Source organism: Littorina saxatilis, linkage group LG1 (genome assembly GCF_037325665.1).
Source record: "Littorina saxatilis isolate snail1 linkage group LG1, US_GU_Lsax_2.0, whole genome shotgun sequence".
Classification (NCBI taxonomy): domain Eukaryota; kingdom Metazoa; phylum Mollusca; class Gastropoda; order Littorinimorpha; family Littorinidae; genus Littorina; species Littorina saxatilis.
In genome coordinates, this window is record NC_090245.1 from 61,795,593 (window position 1) to 61,809,697 (window position 14,105).

A 14,105-nucleotide genomic window follows, 5' to 3' on the forward strand; every position below is an offset into this window, starting at 1 on the left:
AACATATTTATATGTTTTTGGAATCAGAAAATGATGAAGAATAAGATGAACGTAAATTTGGATCGTTTTATAAAAAATTTTTTTTTTTTACAATTTTCAGATTTTTAATGTTTTTAAGCCACCAAGCTGAAATGCAATACCGAAGTCCGGCCTTCGTCGAAGATTGCTTGGCCAAAATTTCAATCAATTTGATTGAAAAATGAGGGTGTGACAGTGCCGCCTCAACTTTTACAAAAAGCCGGATATGACGTCATGAAAGTTATTTATCGAAAAAAATCAAAAAAAATCCGGGGATATCTTTCCCAGGAACTCTCATGTCAAATTTCATAAAGATCGGTCCAGTAGTTTGGTCTGAATCGCTCAACACACACACACGCACAGACAGACAGACACACACACACACACACACGGGACACACACACACACACACACACACACACACACACACATACACCACGACCCTCGTCTCGATTCCCCCTCTATGTTAAAACATTTAGTCAAAACTTGACTAAATGTAAAAATCATAACAAGAAAAAAGAAAGGAAGCATTAGACTTGTATGTTGCAGGTGGCTGTTTTCCCAGGGCCAGAAAGACGCTGAATTTGGAGCGATCCGCTCCTCATCCGACTCTAATTATGCGTTCGCAACGTATATTTCCTATATGTGGAATCATCATCATTTTAATTCAAGGTGAGCAGTGTGTGTGTGTGTGTGTGTGTGTGTGTGTGTGTGTGTGTGTGTGTGTGTGTGTGTGTGTGTGTGTGTGTGTATGAGAGAGAGAGAGAGAGAGAGAGAGAGAGAGAGAGAGAGAGAGAGAGAGAGAGAGAGAGAGAGGTTTTGTTATATCACATAATATCATGTACTTCCTTTGTAACGAGTCGGTTGGCCAAAACATTTTCTGAGTTTTGAGGTCTCCCGAGTCTTTCTTTGAAATGATACCAAGTTTTTTTTAACTTCTTGCCCGGAGTCAAAAACTGCAATTTTTTTTACTAAATAACTTTTAGCATTGTCCGTGCAGGAATAGTGCTAGAAAGCATGGCCCTCGATCAGGCTCACATCAGGTCCCGCACGTGAACTGGTTACTTCAAAAGCCTACATGAAAGTCTATTAGTCTCGTCGAGAGGCAGAATTCTTTCTACCTTGGGTACTTTACGTCAAGACATTGTGTTTGATTACGCAAGAACTGTGTACAAGATGGTATGTGGGTCCATTTTGGCGGCGGGGTGTGTGTGTGGGAGGGGGGAGGGGGCAGGCAGACAGGCAGACAACAGAGCAGACCGAAAAACAGAGAGCTCTTGCTTCAACTCGTAGAATTCTCTCATTCTCTCTCCCCCAAATATTTCTACCTCTCTCTGTCATTTTCTCCACACACACACACACACACACACACACACACACACACACACACACACACACACACACACACACACACACACAAACGCATACAGATGACTATTCCTAACTTTCAGTCAAGCGCACGAGCGCCCAGACCATTTCAATTTTTATGAAGCAGACGTGACTCCCATTTAAGCTGATTCCACCTTCTCCTGATCAAAGAAACTCCGACAACCTTTCAAATACGGCTTAATCCACTTATGAAGAGTGATGGTTCCCAGTGGGTGGGCTTCCAGAATGACCTTCACTCCAACGAATTGTGCCACGAATTGATATAGGGGTTGGTAAATGCACATGTAAGGATAAGAGCGTTGTTGATTATTGCATCCTGTCAAAAGATTTGTTCTCGAAAGTTAAATATTTTTCTGTGATGGAATTTTGTGAAATGTATTCCGACGTACACTGTCCTGTTGTTTTGCATCTATTAAAACAGAATGAAGTACGCGCTAATGATTGCCTAGCAGACGATGTGAAAAAAAACAAAAATGAAGATTTGCTGTCTAAAAGTAGAGAAAAGGATAACAAGTACACAAAACCAAAATGGGATAACAACAATGGGACCAAGTTAGCTTTTGCAGTTAATCTGAATGAGGACGATATTTATACTGTTGAAACTAAATTACAAAATATGCTAGCTACAAGTGAGAGTACGACAACAGATGATGTTGATAGTGTTACTAATAAGGTTTGTGATATTTTAAATTGTTCTGCTGAGAAAATCGGTGTAATTAAAGAACAAAAATTTATGAAAAAGCCACGTTCAAAGAAATTCAAACTGCAACAACCATGGTTTAGTGCAATATGCAAAGAGAAAGGAAAAATATTTGTACGTGCGAAAAACAAAGCAAGACGCTTTAAAAATGTGTTCAATGAACATGAAAAAAAAAGTGCTTTTAAAGAATACAAAAAGACAATAAAAAAGGAATGCAAGTTGTATCATAATGAGTTCGTTAAAACTTTGAGAAAGTTAAGAAGTACTGACCCGAAAGCATACTGGAATCTTCTAAATAAAAAAAATTAAAAAAATTCCAAAATTAACTATCCAACTTGTTCGGAGTTTTTCGAACATTTCACTAAACTACAAGAGTGTGATGAAAATGAAATGGATGATAGTAATGAACCCTTAAACGAAGCAAGTAATGAATTTCTTAATGCGCCTTTTACAAAGGAGGAAGTTATCAAATGTATAGACAAGCTGAAAAACAATAAGGCATGCGGTCAGGATAAAATAATTAATGAGTATTTAAAAGCGTCACATGATCGAATGATTGATATTTATGTATTGTTGTTTAATGTTGTTTTGCAGTCAGGAAAGGTTCCAACACAATGGGCTGCAGGTGAAATTATTCCATTGTACAAAAATAAAGGCTCCCAAGCTGACCCCACAAATTATAGAGGAATTACTATACTCAGTTGCTTCGGAAAACTTTTCAGTGCAATTTTAAATGCTAGGTTATCAAATTTTTTGGAGAGTAATAATAAATTAGGTCAAGAACAAACAGGTTTCCGCACAGGTTTTTCAACACTAGACCATGTTTTTACTTTGCATTGTATATTAAATTTTTTTCTCAACAAAAAGAAGCGACTGTTTTGTGCATTTGTAGACTATGAAAAAGCGTTTGATAAAGTTCGCCGTGCATTTTTATGGGAGAAATTAGTTAGTTCTGATGTTAATGGGAAGTTTTTAAAAACTGTAAGAAATATGTATGAAAATGCCAAGTCTTGCGTTAAAGTTAATAGGAGTGTTCTGGATATTTTCCCAGTTTGTGTGGAGTTAGACAAGGGGAAAACTTGTCACCGCTGTTTTTTGCTCTATTTTTAAATGATCTAAAGCCTTTTCTGTTGGAAAACAGTAATGGTTTACAATCTATGTCAAGAGAGGCTATTGTGGTTGGAATGGATGATACTGATGTAAATGCTTTGTTTCAAATGTTTTTATTACTGTATGCGGATGATACTGTGATCTGCTCAGAGTCTGAAAAAAACCTGCAAGAATGTTTAAACAAAATGCACGAATACTGTTTAAAATGGCGTCTAAATATTAATGTAAACAAAACGAAAGTTATAGTTTTTTCCAGAGGTAAAATTAGAAATAAACCATTGTTTACGTATAATGGCAATTTAATCGAAGTAGTGTTTGATGTAATGTACTTGGGCCTTAAAATTAATTATAATAATAAATTTTCAGTCGCACAGAAGAATCTATATGATCGTGCCTCAAGGGCAATGTTTGTTCTCTTGTGTACTTGTAGACAATTGTCACTGCCTGTGGACATACAAGTTGACCTGTTCGATAAAATGATTGCTCCAATCTTACTATATGGATGTGAGGTATGGGGTTTTGGTTCCTGTGAACTTGCTACTAAACTTCAATTGCGTTTTTATAAAATTGTTTTCAAACTAAGAAAATCAACTCCAAATGCTATGATATTTGGCGAACTTGGAAGATATCCACTAGATGTTAATATGAAATGTAGAATGCTTTGCTATTGGTATAAACTGATTAGTCCTATTCATAAAAATAAATTTTCAAGTATTGTGTACTGCTTTACTTATAAATTGTATATCAACAAGATGATTGAATCTAATTATTTATGTTTTATTGAAAAAACCTTAAATGAAATTGGTCTCTCTGGCCTTTGGACTTTTCAAGAAAATGTTCAATACTCAAGCGCATGGTTTAAAACGAAAGTAAAAAGAAGCTTGTATGATCAGTATATCCATAAATGGTTTACCGAAATTGGAACAAAAAACATGTTTTGGAATTATCGAATGTTTAAAGATATTTTTGCATGTGAAGACTATGTCACACACCTGCCATATCAGCAATGTGTTTCAATGATGAAGTTTAGAACATTAAATAACAATTTGCCTGTACAGAAAGAACGTTATCTTAACATCCCGAGGTCAGAAAGAACTTGCACCAAATGTGTATCACAAGATATAGGTGATGAATTCCATTATTTATTTGTCTGTGATTTTTTCAAAGAAGAAAGAGCTGAGTTGTTACCACCTTACTATTGGAAAAAACCTAAAGCACTTAAATTTAAAAAGTTGTTTGCTACTAAGAAAAAGAAATTGCTAAAGAATATCTTGGACTTTATTAATAGAATTTGTAACAGTTTTTCATAATTTTTTTATTTTTTTCATTTACTATATTGGTATATATTATGATTGTATTGATTGTATTTATTGTTCAAAATGCCCCCAGGGGTTATGGAGTAATAAAACTTGAACTTGAACTTCAGCCAGACATAAATTAATCATTAATCGAAGCAAAGTATCTGACGTTTCGTATTTTTCTGTATCTTGAGGAGTGGTGGTTGACTGGGGATTTTATAAAATGTTTGGTGGCTTGTTGTCAGACCAGCTTTTTTGTCGGTCCGAGGGGAGCATATCATCTTCTGTCCGCAAGGCCGATAAAGATGCAACAGAAGGCGATAAGTTTTCTGAGGAACAACAATAAAATGCTGGTCTGTCAAGAAGCCACCAAAACTCCTTTTTCTCATCATTTTGTCATCATGACGAGGTAATTTATCAACACTGATGAGGTCTTTGAGAGTGACTGTTTACAATCGTTGTCCTCGGAAAATAAAATCAAAAGACGAGATGCTTTCATATATCAAACAAAGGCAGATCTTTCTGATGAGGCCGTTTATTGTTTAAGGACTGGGTGGCCGAGTGGTAACGCACTTGCGCTCGGAAGCGAGAGGTTGCGAGTTCGACCCTGGGTCAGGGCGTTAGCAATTTTCGTCCCCCCTTTCCTAACCTAGGTGGTGGGTTCAAGTGCTAGTCTTTCGGATGAGACGAAAAACCGAGGTCCCTTCGTGTACACTACATTGGGGTGTGCACGTTAAAGATCCCACGATTGACAAAAGGGTCTTTCCTGGCAAAATTGTATAGGCATAGATAAAAATGTCCACCAAAATACCCGTGTGACTTGGAATAATAGGCCGTGAAAAGTAGGATATGCGCCAAAATGGCTGCGATCTGCTGGCCGATGTGAATGCGTGATGTATTGTGTAAAACAATTCCATCTCACACGGCATAAATAAATCCCTGCGCCTTGAATATGTGCGCAATATAAATTGCATAAAATAAAAAAAATAAAAAAATTAAAATAAATCCCTGCGCTTAGAACTGTACCCACGGAATACGCGCGATATAAGCCTCATATTGATTGATTGATTGATTGTAAAACCAATTATATGACTGGAAAGGCCGTTTATTCCCCTAATTTATTCAGAAAACAGATTAGTTTACATGACGTAGTGTCGATACAGTGGAACCTACAACACAGACAAAATCAAATTCGCAAAATCAAGGTTCCCGCGTTAAAATTGACACAAAATCAGAACTGCTAAAACGAAACATGTTTAGCATGTCATCAGACAGAACAATGAAATCTGCATCCAAATCAGTCAGTTTTGTTCACATATCTTGTCTAACATGGACACTATGGCATGCTGAGCGATGTAGGTGTCAATCCTCTCAGCAGGCATAAAAGACAGTTTTTGAAGCCGTTTTAGCGGGTAATGAGACACAAAATTGTACATTTGAGTAACTCGCTAACGCATTGCCTTCAAACTTTCGGAGATTTGTGCTGCCACATGTTGTCGTTTGAGACATTAGGTCTACTGTTATTTGTCATGTCAGAAAAAGTTCTTATTGACAGTAGGTTTTTGCTGACTCATCGAACAAATTTAATTTGTTGAAATTTTCAAGAACAATGACAGATGCGCCACATACTCAAATGTCACGTACATATCTTATCAGACATGGGTGGTTTGAGGATTTCAACGCGAAAGTAGTTTTTAAGAAGTTGACTCATTCAGAGCGCTGAGCGCAAATGTCGGCCTACGCTTAGCAAAGCTCACTGCCGACACGCTTAACTGATCAATGGCTCCTGAAAAAGCATTTTCCAAGAATTTGTGTGTGCGTTTAAACAAGTGCGCTGTGAACAGCCATTGTTAAAACTGTATTACATTTAAGGGTAAAGTGAAGCTTTCATTTGTCTAAATGCATGCTATTTTTTTTCTCTGTTTAATCGGACAGGGTACATCTTTATTTTTAAAACTCTTTCTGGTATGTCGCATAACAGCAGAACTAACATCTCAAATGACTCACAGGCCTAGGACGGTTAATCTCCACGGCTACTGTATACAGTACCGATGACGGTGGTCGATAATTTTTCTTGCGTGTTCCCATCTCCAGCAAATGTAAACCAGCACTCAGATCTGCCTGAAACTTTGGCACCTATTGCCTCAACTATTGTTTTCTGCGCATGCAAAGTCACGATTTTTTGTCCTAAAACCTTGCATTAATAAGAATATTTGTTTAGTTCTTTCGGAAAAGTTACGCAATACGACAAGCTAAGTTAGCTCGTTCGCAAAAATCAACACAGATTTTGACCAGCCTATTGGTCATAACTTCTGAAATTTCTAAAGAATTCATTGATAACTTGAGCATATATAGGGCTCTTTCAGAGGAGTACCCCCTCAAAAATGTCCGCAAAACGTGCCTTCTTTGGCCTCCACCACGGAATGAGTCGCATGTCACCTCGTGCGGTTCTGCGCTAGGCTTAATATAAGTCCGGGGGGACTGTGGTAACAGTGTGAGGGTCACCTTAGTCACAGGCTTATAACTCGAAAAGTGTTCGCTCTTTTCTAAAACGGTTTTCACCACTGGATAGAGCATAAAATACTCATTAGGAAAATGTAAAAATATGAAAATCATGCAAATGTGACATGCGACTCATTCCGTGGTGGAGGGTCACATTTTCGTAGCGTGCGAAATTTGCTGCAATAATATTTTGGCCAAGTTTAGCTTAAAAACTGGTCCAAGCGTATGAAACGATGGTTTTAACACTCGCAATAACCATCGTTTCTTTCCAATATTGTTATAAGCTTGTATTTTGCCTAGATTGTTCAACTAAAGCAGCAATCAAGTACCACTCTGAATGCGTGTTACGTTTTACATCCACCGTAGGGGTCATGACTATGGCTGCTATAGGATTGGATTGGATTGGATTGGATAAGATTTATAGTCCAGTGAGGTTACCCTCATGGAAATTCGGGTTGCTTTCTCCCTGGGGAAAGCGAGCTGCCATATATACGGCGCTACCCATATTTTTTTTCCCTGCATGCGTGTATTCATGTTTCCTGAGACTTAATGCCGTGTGAGATGGAATTTTTTTACTTAATTCCAAGTCCCACGGGTATTTGATGGACATTTTTATCTATGCCTATACAATTTTGCCAGGAAAGACCCTTTTGTCAATCGTGGGATCTTTAACGTGCACACCCCAATGTAGTGTACACGAAGGGACCTCGGTTTTTCGTCTCATCCGAAAGACTAGCACTTGAACCCACCACCTAGGTTAGGAAAGGGGGGAGAAAATTGCGGCCTGACCCAGGCCTGAACACGCAACCTCTCGCTTCCGAGCGCAAGTGCGTTACCACTCGGCCACCCAGTCCCTATAGTTATTTCTATGTAATATGCCGACTGATAACAGACATATCAAGAACATGGATATCAACTTCAGCCAGCAAGAGAATGTTTATATCATTTTTGAGACAAATCTGTTATCATTTGTTAACAGTCAGGATATTAGAAATAATGGTACCAAAATAATAATCGTCAAGGATCATGCAAGTAAGACGTATACAATTTTGTGAAATGCAGAATGCAATTTGTGCCTAATATTGGGACATCGGTAATATTTGAAGTTTCTGTGTTAAGAATCAATGTCAAATTTTGTTCTCTCAAGTTTTGACTAAATGTTTTAACATAGAGGGGGAATCGAGACGAGGGTCGTGGTGTATGTGTGCGTGTGTGTGTGTGTGTGTGTGTGTGTGTGTGTGTGTGTGTGTGTGTGTGTGTGTGTGTGTGTGTGTGTGTGTGTGTGTGTGTAGAGCGATTCAGAGTAAACTACTGGACCGATCTTTATGAAATTTTACATGAGAGTTCCTGGGTATGATATCCCCAGAATATTTTTTTTTCCGATAAATGTCTTTTATGACGTCATATCCGGCTTTTTGTAAAAGTTGAGGCGGCACTGTCACACCCTCATTTTTCAATCAAATTGATTGGAATTTTGGCCAAGCAATCTTCGACGAAGGTCAGACTTCGGTATTGCATTTCAGCATGGAGGCTTAAAAATTAATTAATGACTTTGGTCATTAAAAAACTGAAAATTGTAATTAAAATTATGTTTTTATAAAACGATCCAAAATTACTTTTACTTTATTCTTTATTATGTTCTATTCCAAAAACATATAAATATGTTATATTCGGATTAAAAACAAGCTCTGAAAATTAAAAATATAAAAATTATGATTAAAATTAAATTTCTGAAATCGTTTTAAAAACAATTTCATTTTATTCCTTGTCGGTTCCTGATTCCAAAAACATATAGATATGATATGTTTGGATTAAAAACACGCTCAGAAAGTTAAAACGAAGAGAGGAACAGTAAAGCGTGCTATGCAGCACAGCGCAACCGCTACCGCGCTAAACAGGCTCGTCACTTTCACTGCCTTTTGCACTAGCAGCGGACTACGGTCATTGTGAAAAAATGCAGTGCGTTCAGTTTCATTCTGCGAGTTCCACAGCTTGACTAAATGTATTATTTTTGCCTTACGCGACTTGTTATATATCTGTGAGTCATGAATCATGTCCTAACAATGATTGATGAACAAAAGAAGTTGAATATGCACTTAAATCAGTTGTTTTGAGGGCCAAACCCTAGGGGGACTTTAACGCCCCTCGGCGTAATACGTAATTTTTCGATAATTCATTGTTTCTCGATCTTTGCATGGTATTTTGTTTGACAACTGTTGTGGATGTTGTTATCTTAATGGAAAAGATACCAACAAGACACACACACATTTAAAAGGAATTTGTTTACACAGCGAACCTAATCTTCTTAGATCATTATGAAATGACGAGTTGAAATCTGGAAGGGACACAACTACTCTAGTCTCTAAAAAAAAAGTATGAGAGTTACTTGCCTTGAAACCTTAGCGCCGATGGTTCAGTTGCACAAGTTAGATTTCGATTCAGAAAACAGCTGAACTCATGGACTTCATATTGGATTTCGGTTGTTCAAGCCTGTAGTTTTTAGTTTAAATACGGTATGTTTGTGTTGTCTGCTCCAGCGATGTATATTTTGTACATTTGAGCATTCGGACATTTTCAGTCGCAAAAAGTACTACCCACAAAGTGTACCTTCTCAACCCATGAGCTATCGAAGATTCACGCCTGTTGCTGGGACACTAGCCCTAGAAGTTTACAGAGAGAAAGAAGCAGAGGGGAGAATAACTAAAAGTAAACAGCCCTTCGAATATACAGAGGGAAAGAAGAAGACGGGGGAATAATTTGACAATCCACGTTTCACCTGAGACTCCAACCCATTCACTCCTTGGATTTGTCACATACAGTATGAACAATGTTTTTATTACCCAGCTAGTTATGAATGAAAACTCGTGAACATGCTGACACTAGTTCTTGTCATCATTTTCACGAGTTTTCATTTACAAACACCTCGGAAATAATTCTCATGTTCCCCATGCAATAAATCCCCGGTTACCATAGTTGCAGGAAGCAGGTTATACATGGATAATCAAAAGCAAACCCAATAGAAACGCTCGGGGATTCTTCGGCTCTTTTCATTGGCGTTTCCCCAGACCTAGACAGACGACACTGCTTTGCAAAGTTCCAAAAACGAACTGGCAAACTGGCAAAAGTAAACAAAAAACAAAACTACTTCTTGAAAAGGTCATAAATTCATCACAAACAAATTAAACCTAGCGATATGTTTTGTCTTCTTACAAAGTCATGGAGTGCGTGTATTTGTGTTTCGATACACAGACGTTCGGAGAAAAACGAACGTCAAGTTCAAGTCAAACCAATTGACCCTGACACACAAATTTTGACCCGTGCACAAGACGATGTATCGATAAACGAAGCGCAAATAAGAAAAGGGGGCCGACTAATGGTTTAAATGTGAAATGTGTGTATAATAATGGGTGTGGGTCTGAAATGAAGTTAGGTAGTAGTTAACATTTGTTTTGAATAATTATTGGTATTTTGACAATGTGGGTAGCATGGAAATGTAAGCATTTGAATGCGAGTCTTAGGTACCATAGTACCCAGGAAGAGAGACCAGAGATAGGAGTAGGTTGCAATAGCTTGTGTGGTCTTTGAGTTTTGTTTTTGGAAAGATATTGTTAAAGAAAAAGAAGACAATTACAGTAATGCAATATTTATTGTGAAAACCAACGATTGTACAAAGAACATGTGAAGCAACATTATGTCTATGATGGTGTGAAGAAAATTAGTTATGATTTATACTATTATTATTTAGACTTGAGACTGACAGTGTTGTGACGAGCGTTGGCTAATGGTAACGAGTACATATGTGTGTAGTTGTGGTGTGTGTGTGTGTTTGCGCGTTGGTTTGGATTATGGGTGTAATTTGTAAAACAGGTGTGACAGTAATAATGGAGTTCACATCAGTGAGGTTAGTTTGAAATGGAACACACGCACGTTTTTGAAAAAACAATATGAAATTTTGAACCATGAGATCTTTATTAAATAATAAACTGAACATCAGCAAAACATCAAAGCAATTATTTAAGGTTTGAAAAGCTTGACTTACTATGTTAAATAGTGGATTGAAGGCTGAAAACGTCATTTACAAATTACATCTGAGATAGGGAGGGCGGGAGGGGGAAGTGCTGAAAGTGTGGATGAGAATAAAAATAAAAATGCTGAGTGACAACAGGGAGGTTAAAGGCTGCCCTTTTTGTAGCGTTCATTAATTAATTCCTATTGTTTACATGTGCCAATAATGTTATAAAACTGTACCTAAAGGGATATAATAACGATTGGCTGTAGCTTTCGAACACAGAAAAAATTATTTCAGTATTGCAAAGTGGTTTTGATAGTGTCGAATGTAAACAGAACAGTCTCAAAGTGAAAGTGGATGTTTTCCGGAAATTGCGAAGTTAACAAGAATGCACAAAAGTGCGCTTTCCTGCTTAGCACAATACGCTACCGCGCTAATCTGGCGTGTCAATATCACTACGTTTTGGACGTGGAAGGTGAGCGATTTCCTTCACGCGGGGATTGACGACGCTGTACTGTCTGTGCTGACGGTCTAAAAACAGCCCAACCTCTGCTTTGAGACACATGTTTACCGCCCTCAGCTAATTCGAGAAATCACCCCCCTCCTGCTAGGTACACGTGCACTCAAGTTAACCTCTGCTTTGACCTGTGTGCCAAGAGTCAGATGAGAGAGAGAGAAAGCGAGAGAGAGAGAGAGAGAGAGAGAGAGAGAGACACACACACACACATAGACAGAGACAGACATAGAAAGACAGAAGCGGAGAGACTCAGATGGAGACACAGACAAAGACATACATACAGAGAGAGAGAGAGAGAGAGAGAGAGAGAGAGAGAGAGAGAGAGAGAGAGAGAGAGAGAGAGAGAGAGAGAGAGAGAGAGAGAGAGAGAGAGAGAGAGAGAGAGAGAGAGAGAGAGAGAGAGAGAGAGAGAGAGAGAGAGAGAGAGAAATGTAACTGATCTCGTGAGAACGGTTGAGGCCTTGCAAGGTTTTGACGGCAACAATAATTATTGTAGTTCTCTAAGACTTTATTTCTGTTTGATTTGTAATATGTTGGGAAGACATATTTATCAATTGATCAACAAAATAAAACATAATACAAAACGACACAACATTGTTAAAATCATTATTGGCCAACGTTGAACGTTGAATCTTCCCGCGCCGTAGACCAGATTAATAGGTGCTTGATTTTGGTATTTTGATTTACATAACATTAAACCTTTCTTGGGGTTCATGGTCATGGCAACAGCCATATTAATATTATATGATGTATATATAGGTTACACACTCCGAGTTCTGATTATCTTGCATATTTTCCCGAGGGTCGATTTTCAGGTATTACCGAGCCTTTGGCGAGGTAATACCTGAAAATCGACCAGAGGGAAAATTTGCAAGATATTCAGGACGAGGTGTGTAAGCTATTTATCCCATTACTCCGACGTTTTCATTAAAAACACTTACTTTTTCCACTAAAACCTGCCCGTGCCTGTTTTCAGCTTGCCAAAAGCCTCCGCAGTCGAAATTCATGTCAATAAATTCATGCGCAAAGCTAGTTCCCATTTGTCAGCATAATGGACGGCGTCATTCGACTTGTATGTGGACATTCAGTCATTCATATTGCTTATAAAAAGGTCTGCTATCTGCTTTTACATTTTGAAAGTCATTTTAAAATATCCCTGTGTATATTTGACATCGGCTTTCGTTATATTCAATTCGGCATACCGGGTTTATATTTTTACCAGAATTGCGCACGATAATGGCAGCGCAACAAATTCAGTTCGGGCCGTGCTGGTTTGATCGTTGACCCAAGTCAGTTCGCATGCAGTGTTACTGTTCAGTCGGGGATAGAAATGTTGGCTGTCATCGCGCTGTTCTGTTTCGGTTTTCACACGTGAATCACTTACATATTCAGTCGCCGGGTTTAGGTGAGCTAAAGCTTCAATACTTCGCCTGTTGTAGACGTTAAGCAATAAAGCTTGGAAGTTGTATGTCGGCACTGAGAGTCGGTCGCGGTACACTCGTTTTCTACTTTGTCCCGGTCTTGAGTTTGAACACCTAAGGTTGGCAACATCTAACACCTCACATCCTCTTCTCTTCCCCATATATCTTAACTGTATCTCCAACTTCTTTTCGTCTTCTTCTTTTCATTTTGATGCCACTCCCTCATTTGTCGCTGAACCCCGCAGTTTACTCGACTCGGATTCACACAAGCCCGTCTAGCAGACGACAGTTCGAACAGTCTTGAACAGCACGGTTGCAAGCAGATTCAGCTATCAATCGAAGCAATACACTTAAAGCCAAAGCAAATAACCAAATGAGAAAACCTAACGTTTGATTTGACTTCATGGTGACTCTTCTGATAATGTTTTTGGCGTTGGAATGGATCTGAACGGGTTCCCAGCTACGACAACTTTTCCAGAGTTATGCACCGCAGGCATGCTTTCGACAATCGATGTCAGTTTCAGATTGAGTTTTCGAACTACCAGGTGCCTGGGGTGTTTTGATTGCTTGCTCTCTCTCTCTCTCTCTCTCTCTCTCTCTCTCTCTCTCTCTCTCTCTCTCTCTCTCTCTCTCTCTCTCTCTCTCTATATCTATCTCTCTCTCTGTTCTCTCTCTCTCTCTCTCTCTCTCTCTCTCTCTCTCTCTCTCACGGTTCTGTGTAGATGGCTGTCTGTGTAAAAATTAGGGAGTATCGTCCCTTGATCCCACTCGCGATACTCGTTGAACATGCCTTTGACCATGCAGTCGCTTCAGCCAGCGAAATATCTCGACTCCGCTCTTTAAATCCATGCAGAATGTGCGTATCGCATGAAGTATTCTTTATTTTCTCAATATTGACACATGTAGGCCTGTACCTATACGTGATATTGACTTTGACACCATAAAGTATTTCAGTCGTATGTTGAAAAAAGTAGTCCATCTGTAAACTCTGAATATGCAGATGACCTCTATAAATTATTCAATTGTACTCTGAAATCAAAGACAATGACCAATGACAGTTGAGATCGAAACTCGGTTGTGATGGGTAATCCATATGGTTGCGATGGATAATTCAGAATAATCACCTCCTCAGCTAACAGAG